This window comes from Gekko japonicus, unplaced genomic scaffold, assembly GCF_001447785.1.
Source record: "Gekko japonicus isolate JY-2015 unplaced genomic scaffold, Gekko_japonicus_V1.1 scaffold2255, whole genome shotgun sequence".
Taxonomy (NCBI): domain Eukaryota; kingdom Metazoa; phylum Chordata; class Lepidosauria; order Squamata; family Gekkonidae; genus Gekko; species Gekko japonicus.
In genome coordinates this window covers 187651-203712 of record NW_015169852.1, presented here as the reverse complement: position 1 = coordinate 203712, position 16062 = coordinate 187651, and the positions used below count along the sequence as shown (strand labels likewise).

General features: G+C 48.2%; 1 pseudogene; it reads left to right on the top strand.

Annotated features, from left to right (window-relative positions):
- The first annotated feature begins 9533 nt into the window (after positions 1-9533).
- The window catches only part of LOC107115620, a 20247-nt pseudogene continuing 13718 nt past the window's right edge, over positions 9534-16062 (top strand).

The window sequence follows — 16062 nt, the reverse complement described above, 5'->3', positions numbered from 1 at the left end:
TGAGACTCCCAAGTGAAGGGCGGGGTATAAATCCAATCTCCTCCCCCTCCTCCTCCGTGTGGAACTCTGGATCATGCCCCTAGGTGCCCCTTCTCACCCTCCCTTGGTCAGGGAGAATCTGTCTCTTGTCTCTTTCTCTCAGCTGTTATCTGTGCTACTCACTGGAAACAAGATCAAAATGGAGGTGTGAATAGAGATGTAAAATTTCTGGAAATGTTGAAGCTCGGAAAAAAACGGAAATTTTTGGAAAAATTGAAAAAAATGCTACATTAGCATTTCTTTTGTCTTTTCTAGATTGAAAGTCATTCTGTTACTTTAGGAACATAAAATATGACTATGGACATTTTTACTTGGCATGGAATTATCACAACTAGCATATTAAAAATATAGTGTATCCAAACAATTATTTCAAACAGAATACCCCCCCCACATGCAAAAACAAAACTGAAACTTCTTTTATTTTCTTCTGACAATCGCACCTCCTAAAGGAAGAAATGCATCTTGTTCTTGCATTGGAGGGTTCAGTTTGTAACCTAGGACTTGCTTGTCCTCAGTGCACAGAAATTAGATCACTGCACAGAAATTAGATCAGGGAAAAAATGGGGGGGGGAATGGTTTCCCCCCCGAATTTTTCTGTTTTTTTTCTGGGCCTTCACATCTCTAGGAGTGAATCCTGAATGTCAGCATCTTATTATAGTCCTTTTGGATCTCCCTTAGAAGGGGAAGATTTCTTACATTATCTGTGAAGATAGAGGAGTTTGTTTTGTTTCTCTTTTCAGGGTCTGGTGACCTTCGAGGAGGTGTCCGTTCATTTCACCGAGGAGGAATGGGCTCTGCTGGATCCGGACCAAAGAAGGCTTCACCGGGAAGTCATGGAGGAGAATTGTCAGAACGTGGCCTCTCTGGGTAAGGATCTCCTTTCTCCTGATCGACAGACGCTGAAAGCAGATCGTATTCCTGCCAAGAAGGACCCCTGGTCTGACCCGATTGCTCTCTTTAAATATTCGAAAGGCTGTCATTTGGAGGAGGGCAAGGAGCTGTTCCAGTTGGCAGCAGAGGAGAGGGCCCGAAGCAATGGGTTTAAATTACATGCAGAAAGGTACCGGCTGGATATTAGAAGAAGAAGAGAAGAAGACATTGGATTTATACCCCGCCCTTCACTACCCAAGGGAGTCTCAGAGGGGCTTACAAACACCTTTCCCTTCCCCTCCCCACAACAGACACCCGCTTGCCCAAAGTCATCCAGCCAGGTGCAAGTGGAGGAGTGGGGAATCAAACCCGGTTCTCCCAGATTAGAGTCCGTGCACTTAACCACTACACCAAACTTAGGAAAAATGTTTTCACGGTCAGAGTGGTTCCAAGGTGGAATCGGCGGCCTAGGGAGGTGGTGAGCTCCCCTCCACTGGCAGTTTTCAGGAGGAGGCTGGATGAATATTTGTCAGAGATGCTTTAGGCTGGTCCTGCACTGGGCAGGGGGTTGGACTAGATGGTCTGTCTGCCCCCTTCCTACTCTATGATTCTATGACCTGGATGGCCCGAGCTAGTCCGATCTCTTCAGTTCTCAGAAGTTAAACTGGGTCAGTCCTGGTTAGTACATGCATGGGAGTCCACCAAGGAAGTCCAGGGTTGCTATGAGGAGGCAAGCAGTGGCAAGCCACTTCTCTTGCCTCGACAGCACTACGAGGTTGCCTTACGTCAGCTGTGACTTTCTGACAACTTCCCACTGCAACCAAAGAGAACCCTGGAGACTCTCAGTAGGGGAATGGAGTGGCCGTAAATGCAGGCAAGTGAAGGGGTTCTACATAGTTACTGTATTACCACATAAGCTAAAATAAGAACATGAGAGAAGCCAGTGTTGGATCAGGCCAGTGGCCCATCCAGGCCAACACTCTGTCACACAGTGGCCAAAAAGACCAGGTGCCATCAGGAGGTCCAGCGGTGGGGCCAGGACACTAGAGGCCCTCCCACTGTTGCCCCCCCCCCAGGCACCAAGAAGACAGAGCATCACTTGCCCCAGACCGCGAGTTCCTATCTATACCTTAAGAACATGAGAGAAGCCAGTGTTGGATCAGGCCAATGGCCCATCCAGTCCAACACTCTGTCACACAGTGGCTAAAAATACCAGGTGCCCTCAGGAGGTCCACCGGTGGGGCCAGGACACTAGAAGCCCTCCCACTGTTGAACCCCCCCCCAAGCACCAAGAATACAGAGCATCACTTGCCCCAGAGCCCCTATCTATACCTTGTGGCTAATACCCACTGATGGACTTCTGCTCCATATGCTTATCTAATTCCCTCTTGAAGCCGTCCATGCTTGTAGCCGCCACCCCCTCCTGTGGCAGTGAATTCCATGTGTGAATCACCCTTTGGGTGAAGAAGTACTTCCTTTTATCCATTCTAACCCGACCACTCAGCAATTTCATGGAGTGCCCACAGAGTTCTTGTATTGTGAGAAAGGGAGAAAAGTACTTTCTCAACCTGCTCTATCCCATGCATAATCTTATAAACTTCGATCATGTCACCCCTCAGCTGTCGTTTCTCCAAGCTAAAGAGCCCCAAGCGCTTTAATATTGGGCTGTAAATGGAAAGGAACACGATAGAGAAGGAAGGCCCATCTCCTGATTGGCCCTTGAAGTGTGAGCAGGTTCATTACTCTTCTGGAGTACAAAACCTTCAGTCCAGATGAAAATCCATTGAAGGCAGGGCAGGAGGGGGATTGGTCTCCATAACACTTTATGGAATGTCAACAGGACCTCCCCTCAGCCCTTTCAGAGCAACCATGGGAATGAGCATTTCAACAAATAATAATAACATTTCCGTTTGTATGGGGACCTCAATGTGCACTTCTTTTAAAAAAAAATTACTTTTGGCCCCGGTCACACGGGCCGGATATTGTGGGGGGGAGGCATGGCAAATTGCCCCGGCGCAGTTTGATCCGCGATTATGTGATCAGACGCGCTGGCGGCACACCACGGTCCTTCCCTCGGCGCCCGTGCATAAACAAGGGGCTGGAGGGGAAAGCCGCGCGCCAGCGCGATCACACCACAAGCATCCAGAGGCAGCCCGTGGCAAACCGTTTGCCAGTACTTTGGAGGTACTACTTTTTTATCACGCGTTTTCGACGGTAAGCCACAGGTTGGCCATGGGTGCGCTCCACTTCCCAGATGTTGGGGTGTGATCGCGCACGGATAATCCGCCCACCACCATTTCCGAGCCTTGTGGATACTAGACCCTCCCATGATACTTGAGGAGAAGTGTGAGGTGAAGGGGGCCGAAGGGATAAATTGGGGTCCCTCTGCTGCATTCATTCTACATCACTATTTGGTGTAGTGTTTGAAGTGCACAGACTCTAATCTGGGAGAACCGGGTTTGATTCCCCACTCCTCCACTTGCACCTGGCTGGATGACCTTGGGCAAGCCATAGTTCTGATAGGAGCTGTTCTTGAAAAAGAGCAGTTTCTGTCAAGAGCTCTCTCAGCCCCACCTACCTCACAGGGTGTCTGTTGTGGGGAGGGGGAGGGCAAGGAGTTTGTAAGCCGCTCTGAGACACCTTTGGGTAGTGAAGGGCGGGGCATAAATCCAATCTCTTCTTCTTCTTCTTTTTCTTAAACCAATGTAGACTTAGTAAAAAGCTCAGTAGCACCTTTAAGACTAACAGACTTTACTGTAGCATAAGCTTTTGAGAAACACCGCTCTCTTCATCAGATGCATGGAGGGTATGAAGAAACTGGCCAGAGATATATAGGTTGTATGATTGCGTAATGTCTAGTTGTATATGATTGACTCGTTTTTTTCCCTTGTTACCTCCCCATCTGTTTATTACTTCTACCTGTATTCCAGTATATACCAGTAAAGGTTGTGATGTATGTATATAGGTTGGGGTGGGGATACAGAAAGTGCCATGTAAATGCAGAGCAGTTGCAAAAGTCATTTAAAAAGGTAGAATACGCCATCCAGGTTGGGCGTGACCTAGACGTGGCTCAAAGATTCAGCAGAACGAGATGGCAGAGGCCTGAAGGAGAAACCAAGGGAAGCAGCTTTTTAGCCGGTGAAGTTTTCCTCTGTGGATGAGCTTCACTTGCTGGATTCCTGCCTGCCATTCCCCTCTTGAGTTCCGCTGGGCAGATGCTGTTTTCTCATTCCTGGCTGGAGAGAAAAGGAAGACAGTGTATGCCGTGCGGAGCTCTTTTCAGGCTGAGCGGTATAAAAGAAGCCATAACCAAGGAAGACAAGAATGATAGATCTGAAGAAGAATTTCCAGATTGTTAGGCGTTTGGGGATCCATCGCCACCTTTTCCCATCCTGGAGAGACTGTCGGGTCTCTTCAAAGGGAGAGGAGCCCTTAGACCAGGGGCGTCGAACTCATTTGTTCTGAGGGCCGGATCTGACATAAATGAGACCTTGTTGGGCCGGGCCACGTGTGTCATAAAATGTAATGCCAGGTACCGGAGATATAAACTTTATAAAGGACACAAACACAAAGGTTGTTTTTTTAACTTAAAATAAAATGCTTAAACCATTAGCTCTGTAAGCTGCAAACCTACTTCTGATTTATTGACATTCACCGCGGAAATCTCATGCTCAGAGTTCTGAGCCTAGGACCCAGGTTGAAACATGAAATGGCTGAACGATTAAGAGAGTCTGGCAAAGCAAGCTGTGATGCCGCAGCAACAGCAGAACTGGAAGCAGGAGATGGCCAGTTCCACTGCGGGCCTGATAGAAGCCCTCCGGGGGCCTCATGTTTGACACCCCTGCCTTAGACAGTGGTCCTTCCTCAGAGCCGCAGTAGACTGGGATGTTGGATCCTGCTTGCCTGGGGATGGGAGGGGGGCTAAGCTGATCAACAGACACTGCAAGCAGATCTTATTCCTGCCAAGAAGGACCCCTGGTCTGAACCGATTGCTCTCTTTAAATATTTGAAAGGCTGTCATTTGGAGGAGGGCAAGGAGCTGTTCCAGTTGGCAGCAGAGGAGAGGACCCGAAGCAATGGGTTTAAATTACATGCAGAAAGGTACCGGCTGGATATTAGAAGAAGAGATTGGATTTATACCCTGTCCTCCACTTGCACCTGGCTGGATGACCTTGGGCAAGCCATAGTTCTGATAAGAGCTGTTCTTGAAAAAGAGCAGTTTCTGTCAGAGCTCTCTCAGCCCCACCTACCTCACAGGGTGTCTGTTGTGGAGAGGGGAAGGGAAAGGGAAAGGAGTTTGTAAGCCGCTCTGAGACTCCTTTGGGTAGTGAAGGGCCGGGTATAAATCCAATCTCTTCTTCTTCTTATCATGGTGGTTCTGTTTAGGCTGGGGCTTCCCTTCCGTGTACTGAAGTTCTCTTCTTTCTTCCCCCACTTTGGGTCACTATCAGGATCAGCAGACGGATCCTTCTGGATCCAAGCAGCAGCTCCCCTCCTTCCTATTCCATACGCCTTTCAGGAGTTTTCAAAAATCGATTTCTCCTTTTTGCCATTATGAGTCGATCGGCTTCAGGCAGCCTGGTTTCAGAATCAGGATTTTTCTTAGAGCTGGAATGTTTGGAACTCACTGGCCTGTTTCTTTGCTCCAAAGGAAAACTTCTGGCTCCCAGAACTGATTCCATTTCCCTGTTGGAAGGAGGAGGAGGAGGAGACCCACCTGGCCAAGAAGCAGAAGAAACTGAGAAATCGGCAGGTATGTGTTTTCTTGTGTGGTGGAAGCGGGCGCGACTCCTCTTGGACTACATTTTACCAACTGGAGAGCGGAGGGATTTCTCAAGAGGAAACTCCACTAGAAGGGGTGTGAGTTAAACCGGGAACAAAATGCTGGCTTGTTTGAACCTCAGCTTGGCGGGAAATATTTATACAGTGTTCAGCTTTAATACGCATGGATTGATTTCTACCCTGCCTCTCCACGGACCCGCTCAAGTTGGTTCACAACTCAGAGCAATAGCATAAATTCCTAAATGATCAATTTCAAAAGCCGGGGGCACAAGAATAGCATAGAACAGCCCCTGAGTTGCCTCAAAAATCCCCCGAGAACTGGCCTCAGGTTAGAAGACAATAACACAAAAAGATTAGAAACTTAAGAGAAAGCTGGGCTGGAAAGAATTGTTTTGCCTCGGAACACAGAGGTCGTTTGCATATGCGACTTGATTGGCTTTTGCCTCTACCATTCTAAACAGTTTTCTGTTTTGAGGTAAAATGTGTCCAATCTCCAGGTGAGGGCTGGAGATCACTCAGAATTACAATTGCTTTCCAGACGGCAGAGATCAGCTCCCCTGGAGAAAATGTTGGGCTCTGTATCCTTATATGCTGCTGAGGTGGCCCCCGTATGACAGCCAATGGGACGTGGCAGTCAGGGCTTCAGAGCACGGGAGAGGCTGCAGGTGTGTGGGGGGTGGAAAGCTGAAGAGTAAGGGGGAAATGAAGGTAGGTTGATGATTGGCTGGGAAGGAGATAGGGTTTCCAACTCCAGGTGGGAAATTCCTGGGTATGTGAGGGATGGAGCCTGGAGAGGGTGAGGTTTCAGGAGGCGTGGGACCTCGGACAGGTACAAAGCCATAGACTCCACCCTCCAAACCAACTATTCCCTTCTGGGGAACCATCGTTGCCAATCTCCAGGTGAGGGCTGGAGATCACTCAAAATTACAACTGTTCTTTAGGTAGCAGAGATCAGTTCCTCTGGAGAAAATGGTGGACTCAGTGTCATTATACCCTGCTGAGGTCACCACAGCAAATTGACACTGAGTGTCCAAGGCCGGGGCACCCGCCCAGAGCCTCTTTCTAGAGGCCGTTGTATTTATTTCCACAACTGGCCTTTTTCCTAGTTTGAAAATAAAGGCAATATTACACAAAAAAATGTACTCAGTCCCTCCTCCAAAGGGAGCCAACCTGGCTAAGCATTAGCCTCCAGACCTTCTCATCGCTCACAGAATTGGGGCCTGCATAACAATACAGTACTGGCTGATCTGTACATTGATCTCCCTGATGTATTTTAACAGGAAACAGCAGCCTGTGAGGGGCCCAGATTTTCAGATTAGGAGCATGGTACAAGGGAAGGAGGTATTAATGCTTCATCTGTGCAGTTTCACTGCTGGAAATCTACTTCCAAGAGGGGCAGGGATTATTAGTACTGAATGGAAAGAAAGTCACCTGCTCTTTGGATTGCCATTTTTCTTTCCTAGGGCAAAGAAGAGGAAGAAGAACAGCAGGCATAAGGGAGTTAGGGAAATGGTTAAACCATCTCTCCCCCTATTTACAGATTTTTCTGTTAGCTATTGAGGTCATGTGATCATTTATTTGAAACTCTACCCCCATGAAATATGGCAGCCCCACTCAGGAAGGAAAGCTGGCTATTGAGGGATGCCAGCTTCCAGGTGGAGCCAGGGGATCTCTGAGAATTACAATTCATCTCCAGACTAAAGAGATCAGTTCCCCTGGAGAAAATGGTGGGCTCTGTATCCTGTGGCCCCCATATGACAGCCAATGTGATGTATGTGGCCCCCATATGACAGCCAATGTGATGTAGCAGTCAGGGCTTCAGAGCACGGGAGAGGCTGCAGGTGTGTAAACGGCGGAGTTCTAGTACACTGTCCGTTTGCGAGTCCTTCTTCAGGTTTGTCATTCTGTACTTATATCTTCATTAGAATGAAGTGCTGCATGTTGCGGGAGTGTGAGTGTAGCGGTCCAAGACCAGCCCTTAAGCAAGTCAGCACCCTTATGGACTTTCCAGCCTCCCAGCCTTACCAGCTCTTTGCTGCAGTTCTTGCTGCTCTTGCCCCTTATAGTAACCACACTGCACAGTCCAGTGGTACACTATGTACAAGGGTTTTATTCACAAGATATACAATCAAACTGCTTCGCCAGACACTCGGTTTCTCCAAAGAGAACGTACATGGCTTCTATACAAGACCTATATACAAAGCTCCACCAATCAGCTGTAAGCTGAGTCATGGTGACTGCACACTGTCCAGTGCCAGTCATAACCGGTCAGAACCAGGCTTATCACACCACCTGCTGACAGGTAGCTGTCAGGTAGCTGTCAGGTAGATCACACTGATCTTCCTACTGGAGATTAACTTACAACACTGCAAGCCATATTTCAAAATGCTAATTCTTATACAATTTTTTGATGTACGCTACCGCGCTTATTCAATCTGGTGACTGGGGAGCTCCTATAGCAAGCTCTAATGTGACTGGGTCTACAGTATATAATAATTGGCTACGCTTAACAATTTTAAAGGTAAAATCTCTGTTTCTATCAGCGAGCATTTCCTTGAAGTGACTTTTTTGTTCTTTCCCCGGGAAGCTAGAACTTACTGGTCCTACCAAGGACCCCCGAATCTTCTGATAGATTTTACAATCAAAAAGTACGTGGCTTAATGTCTCCACACTCCCATCCCCACATGGACACAGGCATTCTTCTAAAGGTGTCTTCTTATATTTGCCTTCCAGTACTGCAGTAAGCAGCTCATCATGTCTTAACAAAGTGAAAGCCCTCCTATAATTGGGATTCTCTAAACTGTTGACATAAGGCACCAATAAAGGCCTATTCAGGGTGTCCAAATCAATTATATCACTCTTCACACTGCTCAGATCATGTTGTCTTTCAATATCTAGAATCCTTTGTTTTACCACCGAGCTCACTTGATCCAGCTGCATAGACAATAGATACTGTTTTGATAGTCCATAATGGCCTAGTTTCTTCCTCAACATAATGAGCCATGGCGGAGTAAATTTTGTCTTTTAAAATTAAATGAGCAACCCCATACTCATTGTAGGCTAGTTTCAACCAGCATTTAAAAACTGCTATCCACATCCTAGCTTCTCCCATCACTATCCCCGCCTCTATTCTAATTCCTGCATTTGATACATTGGGTGGAGTTTGAAAAACTGCCCTTAGGAATTTGGGCTGGATCCTCTCCATCAATATCTTAATAGAATATTAAATAGGGCTGCATATAATATTTGCATAAGAGATTTCGTGACAAAAAGCTTAATAGCTGCTGTCGCATTGCACAAAAAGCTTAATAGCGCTATCCACATCCTAGCTTCTACCATCACTATCCCCGCCTCTATTCTAATTCCTGCATTTGATACATTGGGTGGAGTTTGAAAAACTGCCCTTAGGAATTTGGACTGGATCCTCTCCACCAATATCTTAATAGAACTAATATTAAATAGGGCTGCATATCATATTTGCATAAGAGATTTTGTGACAAAAAGCTTAATAGCAGCTGTCCTGCACAAGAAGAGGAGCTGATCCAAAGCGTCCCTCTTCAGAGAGACACTGTCTCTACATGTTTTTCATTCTTCATAAAATGCATTTATTTTTGAAAAATGATGGGCGCAGGGGGGGTGCCAGAAGGGATCCTCGCCTAGGGTGCAAAATAAGCTGGGGCCAGCCCTGTTTATTGCATTCCTCTTTTGCTTAAAAGGCTTACCATTCTTTTCTGTTCTAGTGGCTGACGGTCTCCAGAACAAGACTGAGGGAGAATCACAACACCATCTACCTGGCACAAAACAGAAGAAAAGAAACATTGGAAGAAAATGGAAGAGTGGGAATGAATATTCTGCTTCTCAAGGTGCTGAATCTGAGGTGTTCGATACACACCACAGGATTCACACAGGAGTGAAATCATATAATCACAACACCATCTACCTGGCACAAAACAGAAGAAAAGAAACATTGGAAGAAAATGGAAGAGTGGGAATGAATATTCTGCTTCTCAAGGTGCTGAATCTGAGGTGTTCGATACACACCACAGGATTCACACAGGAGTGAAACCATATAAATGCTTGGTGTGTGGAAAGAGCTTTGCTCGGAATTCTGAATTTACCAAACATCAGCGTATCCACACAGGGGAGAAACCATATAAATGCTTGGATTGTGAAAAGAACTTTGCTCAGAGTTCACACCTTACGGCCCATCAACGTATCCACACTGGGAATAAACCATATAAATGTTTGGATTGTGAAAAGAGCTTTGCTTACAGTTCACAGCTGACTAGACATCAACGTATTCACACAGGGGAGAAACCATATAAATGCTTGGATTGTGAAAAGAACTTTGCTTACAGTTCACAGCTGACTAGACATCAACGTATTCACACAGGGGAGAAACCATATAAGTGCTTGGATTGTGCAAAAAGCTTTGCTTGGAGTGACAGCCTTACTGCGCATCGACGATTCCACACACTGGAGAAACCGTATAGATGCTTGGAGTGTGGAAAGAGCTTTGCTCAGAGTTCTGATATTACTAAACATCGACATATTCACACAAGAGAGAAACCGTACAAATGCTTGGATTGTGAAAAGAGCTTTGCTCGGAGTTCACACCTTACTAGACATCAGCGTAATCATACAGGGGAGAAACCATATAAATGCCTGGAGTGTGGAAAGAGCTTTGCTTCGAGTTCACAGCTTATGGATCATCAACGTATTCACACTGGGGAGAAACCATATAAATGCCTGGATTGTGCAAAGAGCTTTGCTCAGAGTTCACACCTTATTAGACATCAACAGATTCACAGTGGGGAGAAGCCATACAAATGCTTGGATTGTGCAAAGAGCTTTCCTTGGAGGGACAGCCTTACTGCCCGTTGATGAATCCACACCGGTGAAAAAACCTTATAAATATATCTACACTTGGGAGAAACCATATAAATGCTTGGATTGTGAGAGGAGCTTTGCTTGGAGTTCACAGCTTACTAACCATCAACTTATCCACACTGGAGAGACACTGTATAAATGCCTGGAGTGTGGAAAGAGCTTTGCTTGGAGTAACAACCTTACTGGCCAATTAATGAATCCACACCAGGGCGGGGAGGGGGGACCACATAAATGCTAATTCTTCATGGCATAAACCCCACTGGTAAAGAGGAAAAAAGCTTTGACGGGATATGTTTCCAACAATGGGTCCCTACTCTACCAGGGCTATGACATCCTCCTTGGGTGAGGGATGTTCTGCCTCCCTGTTCTAAGAGTTCTCCCAAGGCCCTCCCTCTTGAGTAGGCATTTTCTCCAGGGGCCACTGCTCAGTGGAGATGACCTGCTTTGCACAGTACAGCAGGGCTATCACTTCCAAATCAGTCCCAGTAGGCTCCCAGTTGATCTTGGAGGAGGACTGGCAACCCTACTATAGAAGGAGAGAAGCCAGGAACTTCACGGCAAGCTCTCTTAACAATTAGCTCACACTAACTCAGCTTAGAGGGAACACTGCTCTTGAGTAGGCATTTTCTCCAGAGGCTCAGTGGAGATGACGTGCTTTGCACAGTACAGCAGGGCTATCACTTCCAAATCAGTCCCAGTAGACTCCCAGCTGATCTTGGAGGACTATAGAAGGAGAGAAGCCAGGAACTTCACGGCAAGCTCTCTTTTAACAATATAACAAGAGCCCTGCTGGATCAGACCAATAGTCCATCTAATCCAACATCCTGTGTCACACAGTGGCCAACCACTTCCTCTGGACGGACAACAACAGGGCACAGAGGCCGAGGCCTTCATAAGAACGTAAGAAGAGCCCTGCTGGATCAGACCAGTAGTCCCTCTGGTCCAGCATCCTGCCTCACACAGTGGCCAACCAGTTCCTCTGGATGGACAACAACGGCATAGAGGTCGAGGCCTTCCCCTGATGCTGCCTCCTGGCTCTGGGATTCAGAGGATTAGTGCCTCTGAATGTGGAGGTTCTCCTCATCCATCATGGCTAGTAGCCATTGATAAGTTTTATCCTCCATGAATCTATCTAATCCCCCTTTAAAGCTGTTGTTTCCTGTGGCCATCACTCCATCCTCTGGCAGTGAATTTCATGTTTTAATCATTCTCTGTGTAAAAACCTTCAATTGAGGTAGTGGGTATCCGTCACAGTTGGCCTCCCTGCTCTAAATATGGCTCCCAGTCTGCTGAAAGGGGCGCAGATCCCTTAGTGCCTCTGAATGTGGAGGTTCTCATCCATCATGGCTAGTAGCCATCGATAAGTTTTATCCTCCATGGATCTATCTAATCCCCCTTTAAAGCTGTTGTTTCCTGTGGCCATCACTCCATCCTCTGGCAGTGAATTTCATGTTTTAATCACTCTCTGTGTAAAAACCTTCAATTGAGGTTGTGGGTATCCGTCACAGTTGGCCTCTCTGCTCTAAATCTGGCTCCCAGTCTGCTAAAAGGGCCACAGATCCTGCCTGTGGCTCTAACAGATATGAAATTCTTGCTACCTGTATGAATTTTTATCGTTAGTGTTTTAACTGTTTTTAATGTGACTTTATTGTAACAAGTCTTGGCTCTGTGGTCCCCTCTGAGCCCGCTTCGGGGAGGGAAGAGTAAGAATCTCAAAATAAAATAAAGTAGTCTTTCCTTTTGTCCATTCTGAACCTACTGCCCATCATCTTCATTGGATGCCCTCCAGTCCTAGTATTTTGGGAGAGGGAGAAAAAGTTCTTTTTGTCAGTTCTCTCCACCCCATGTATAATTTTATAAACCTGTCCCCTCTTAGTTGTCTCTTTTCTAAACAGAAAAGTCCCAGACTCTTCAGCCTTTGCTCATAGGGAAGGTGCTCCAACCCCCTGATCTTCTAATGCTGTGATCACACTCACTAAATAATGCACTTTCCAACTGGATTTTGCCAGTTCACACAGTAAACTTCTGTACTTTTTCCAGCTCTGCAATTTCTTTTTTTGGGAGACGGTGACCAGAACACACTCAGACCTGGCTGCCTGAGGCCTCTAGCCAGGGCCAGCTCACCCGCTAAGCAAACTAGGCATTCGCCTAGAGTGCAGGCCGGCCCTTAGGGCACTAAACTGCTCTCCTGCAGGGCACTGGTGCCAAACTGTGCCTCCCCCCTCTGCGCCCTCCCTGCCACCGCCGCCGGGACCGCCACCGGTGGCTCTCCTGCAGGGCACTGGTGGCGGAGGAGGAGGAAGGCTGGGGAGCTGCCCTCTCCCTCCCGGCGCCGTCTCGCCGCTCAGCCCCTTGCTCTGGCCAACGTTGGCCCGGGCTCGCCCCACCGCCTTGCGCCTGGGATGTCCTTCCCACGGGCCGTAGGTAGCTACCAACTTGAGATCAAATGCATTTCGGCCTCAAGGGCCTTCTATTTACAAAGCTCTCAACAATAAAAATACAGATTATGAACGGACAAGCTATAGGCTCATCTCAGAATATACAGAGGTACCGAAAGTCAGTAACCAAATAACCTAGATCAGGGGTGTCAAACGTGCAGCCCGGGGGCCAAATCAGCCCCCTGGAGGGCTTCTATTAGGTCCACAATGGAACTTTCCCTTCTCCCCCCCCCGCGCTCTCTCTCTCTCTCTCTCTCTCTCTCTCTCTCTCTCTCTCTCTCTCTCTCTCTGTCCTCCTGGTCTTTCATAGAGCCCAGAGATATTACTCCCCAGCCCCTCCCCTCCCTCCTGATCAGGAGCCTCATTCTCATCGGAGGAGTGCGGCCACAGGGCTCTCCCAACTCTCTGATTCCCCCCGTCTGTGCCCCATATCCCTTCTCTTCCTGGTCTCCTCTCCGTTGTGCAAGATAAGCAGCCCAGCCTCCCTGGCTCCCCTTTGGTGCTCTAACTCCCCTGGCAGGGAGAATCAGGGCATGGGTTTAGACACCCCTTTTCCCGTTCCCTTTCTCCTGCTGTTCGGGCGACCCCCGGCTCTGATAGAGCCTCTTCCTCTCTTGGGGATTGCCTCTTCCTGTTCTGAGCCCGTCCTCTCATATTTGTGGCGGTTGGGTCCTTCATGTAGCTCCTTCCTGTTACTTCCAGGGTTCCAGCTAGAGGGTGTCTCCCCCTCCAATGTCCTTGTAGGGACCCTCCGGTCTCACAAAGGGGGTCGCCAGTACCCGGCCAGCCGCTGGACACACGGGATTCACTGCCACAGGAAGTGGTGGCGGCTACAAGCATGGACGGCTTCAAAAGGGAATTAGATAAGCATATGGAGCAGAGGTCCATCAGTGGCTATTAGCCGCAAGGTACAGATAGGGGCTCTGGGGCAAGTGATGCTCTGTCTTCTTGGTGCTTGGGGGGGGGGTCAACAGTGGGAGGGCTTCTTATGTCCTGGCCACACTGGTGGACCTCCTGATGGCACTGGTATTTCTGGCCACTGTGTGACACAGAGTGTTGGCCTGGATGGGCCTTTGGCCTGATCCAACATTGGCATCTCTTATGTTCTTATGTGTAACCAATAGTAAAAAAAAAAACACAGGGCCTGAACATCAGGATGTATCAAGAGTTAAAGCAAGCTTTACATAAGCTATAATATTTTCCAAATGCAGTTGATGAACACGTCAAATGACCAACTTGAGATCAAATGCATTTCGGCCTCAAGGGCCTTCTATTTACAAAGCTCTCAACAATAAAAATACAGATTATGAACGAACAAGCTATAGGCTCATATCAGAATATACAGAGGTACCGAAAGTCAGCAACCAACCTAGATCAAGGGTGTCAAACGTGCAGCCCGGGGGCCAAATCAGCCCCCTGGAGGGCTTCTATTAGGTCCACAATGGAACTGGCTGTCTTCTGCCAGTTTGGTGTCGTGGTTAAGTGCGCGGACTCTAATCTGGGAGAACCGGGTTTGATTCCCCCACTCCTCCACTTGCACCTGGCTGGATGACCTTGGGCAAGCCGTAGTTCTGACAAGAGCTGTCCTTGAAAAAGAGCCGTTTCTGTCAAAGCTCTCTCAGCCCCACCTACCTCCCAGGGTGTCTGTTGTGGGGAGGGGAAGGGAAAGGAGTTTCTAAGCTGCTCTGAGACTCCGTTGGGTAGTGAAGGGTGGAGTATAAATCCAATGCCGTCATCTTCTTCTTCCAGTTCTGCTGCTGCCCCCCAAGCACCAAGAAGACAGAGCATCACTTGCCCCAGAGCCCCTATCTATACCTTGTGGCTAATAGCCACTGATGGACCTCTGCTCCAGATGCTTATCTAATTCCCTCTTGAAGCCGTCCATGCTTGTAGCCGCCACCACCTCCTGTGGCAGTGAATTCCACCTGTTACCCACCAAGGACCTGTGGTCCAGCAAGACTTCCGTAGACAGGGGGGGATGCTCCTCCATTGGGAGGGAGCAATAGAAGTGTGCCACGTCCTGCTGGTGTGTGTGTGGGTAGGGGGGGGTTCGTGGGAAAGATCTTTGTGACCAGTGTTCCCTCTAAGCTTAGTGTGAGCTAGCTCACCGTCTTTTAGCCTCTGACGCACACATTTTTGTCTTAGGCTCAGGAAGGAGGGCTCCAGAGCAAACTAATGTATGCAGTAGCCAAATCACCTGCTCACAACTCTTTTTTTTTTTGCGCTATAAATGTTTATTATTTCTGTTTGCTTGTTTTTAACATATCAAGAAATATAATAACTGCAAGACAGTATACAAAACCAGTTAGTCATGAATACAGATTTTCACAACATACATCAACAGTCATAACAAACTAAGTTAGTACTAAATCTGATCACCTATACATAGATGCTATGTGAGCTATGATTCCCACAGAACTGAGTCAAGTTTAAAAGATAACATCTTCAGAAGACCTGCTCACAACTTTAATGCCAGGAGCTCACAACGTAGAATCTTTGCTCACAGGACTCCATAGCTTAGAGGGAACATTGCAATTGTGACCGTCGTCCGCTTTAGCCTAAGGAGAGGCCTTCTGTGCGATCGTTTTCTGCTCTCTGTCCCCTCCCTCGTGGAAAGGCCCGCCCCACCGGATCGGGGCGGGCGGACGGACGCACGGAGACCCCCCTCCCCTTTCTCACTGGGGAAGGGCGGGCGGAGGGGGAGAGGATCCGGCGGAAAGTGACGCACCGCCGCCCTCTGCAAGAACGCAGACTCGTCGCCCCCTTTAGCCCTCTGCAAGAAGGGGCGGAGAAGGGGGGAGCCTAATCGGGGGCGAGGCGCCTTCCGGGCTGACCATTCCACCCCCACCCACCCCGATCCACCGCCGACTCTGCAGATTTGCGCTCGACTTTGGTGCAGCGTCAAGGAGGTGAAAAATGCAAAAAGGGAAACGGGGGACGGGATGAGGAAGGAAGGGGGGGACTGCTGGGGGCGACCAGAGGGGCTCGGCCGAAGGAAGGGGACCCCCCGGGCTCGGAGGGGGAGGGCTCCTTGCAATGGGAT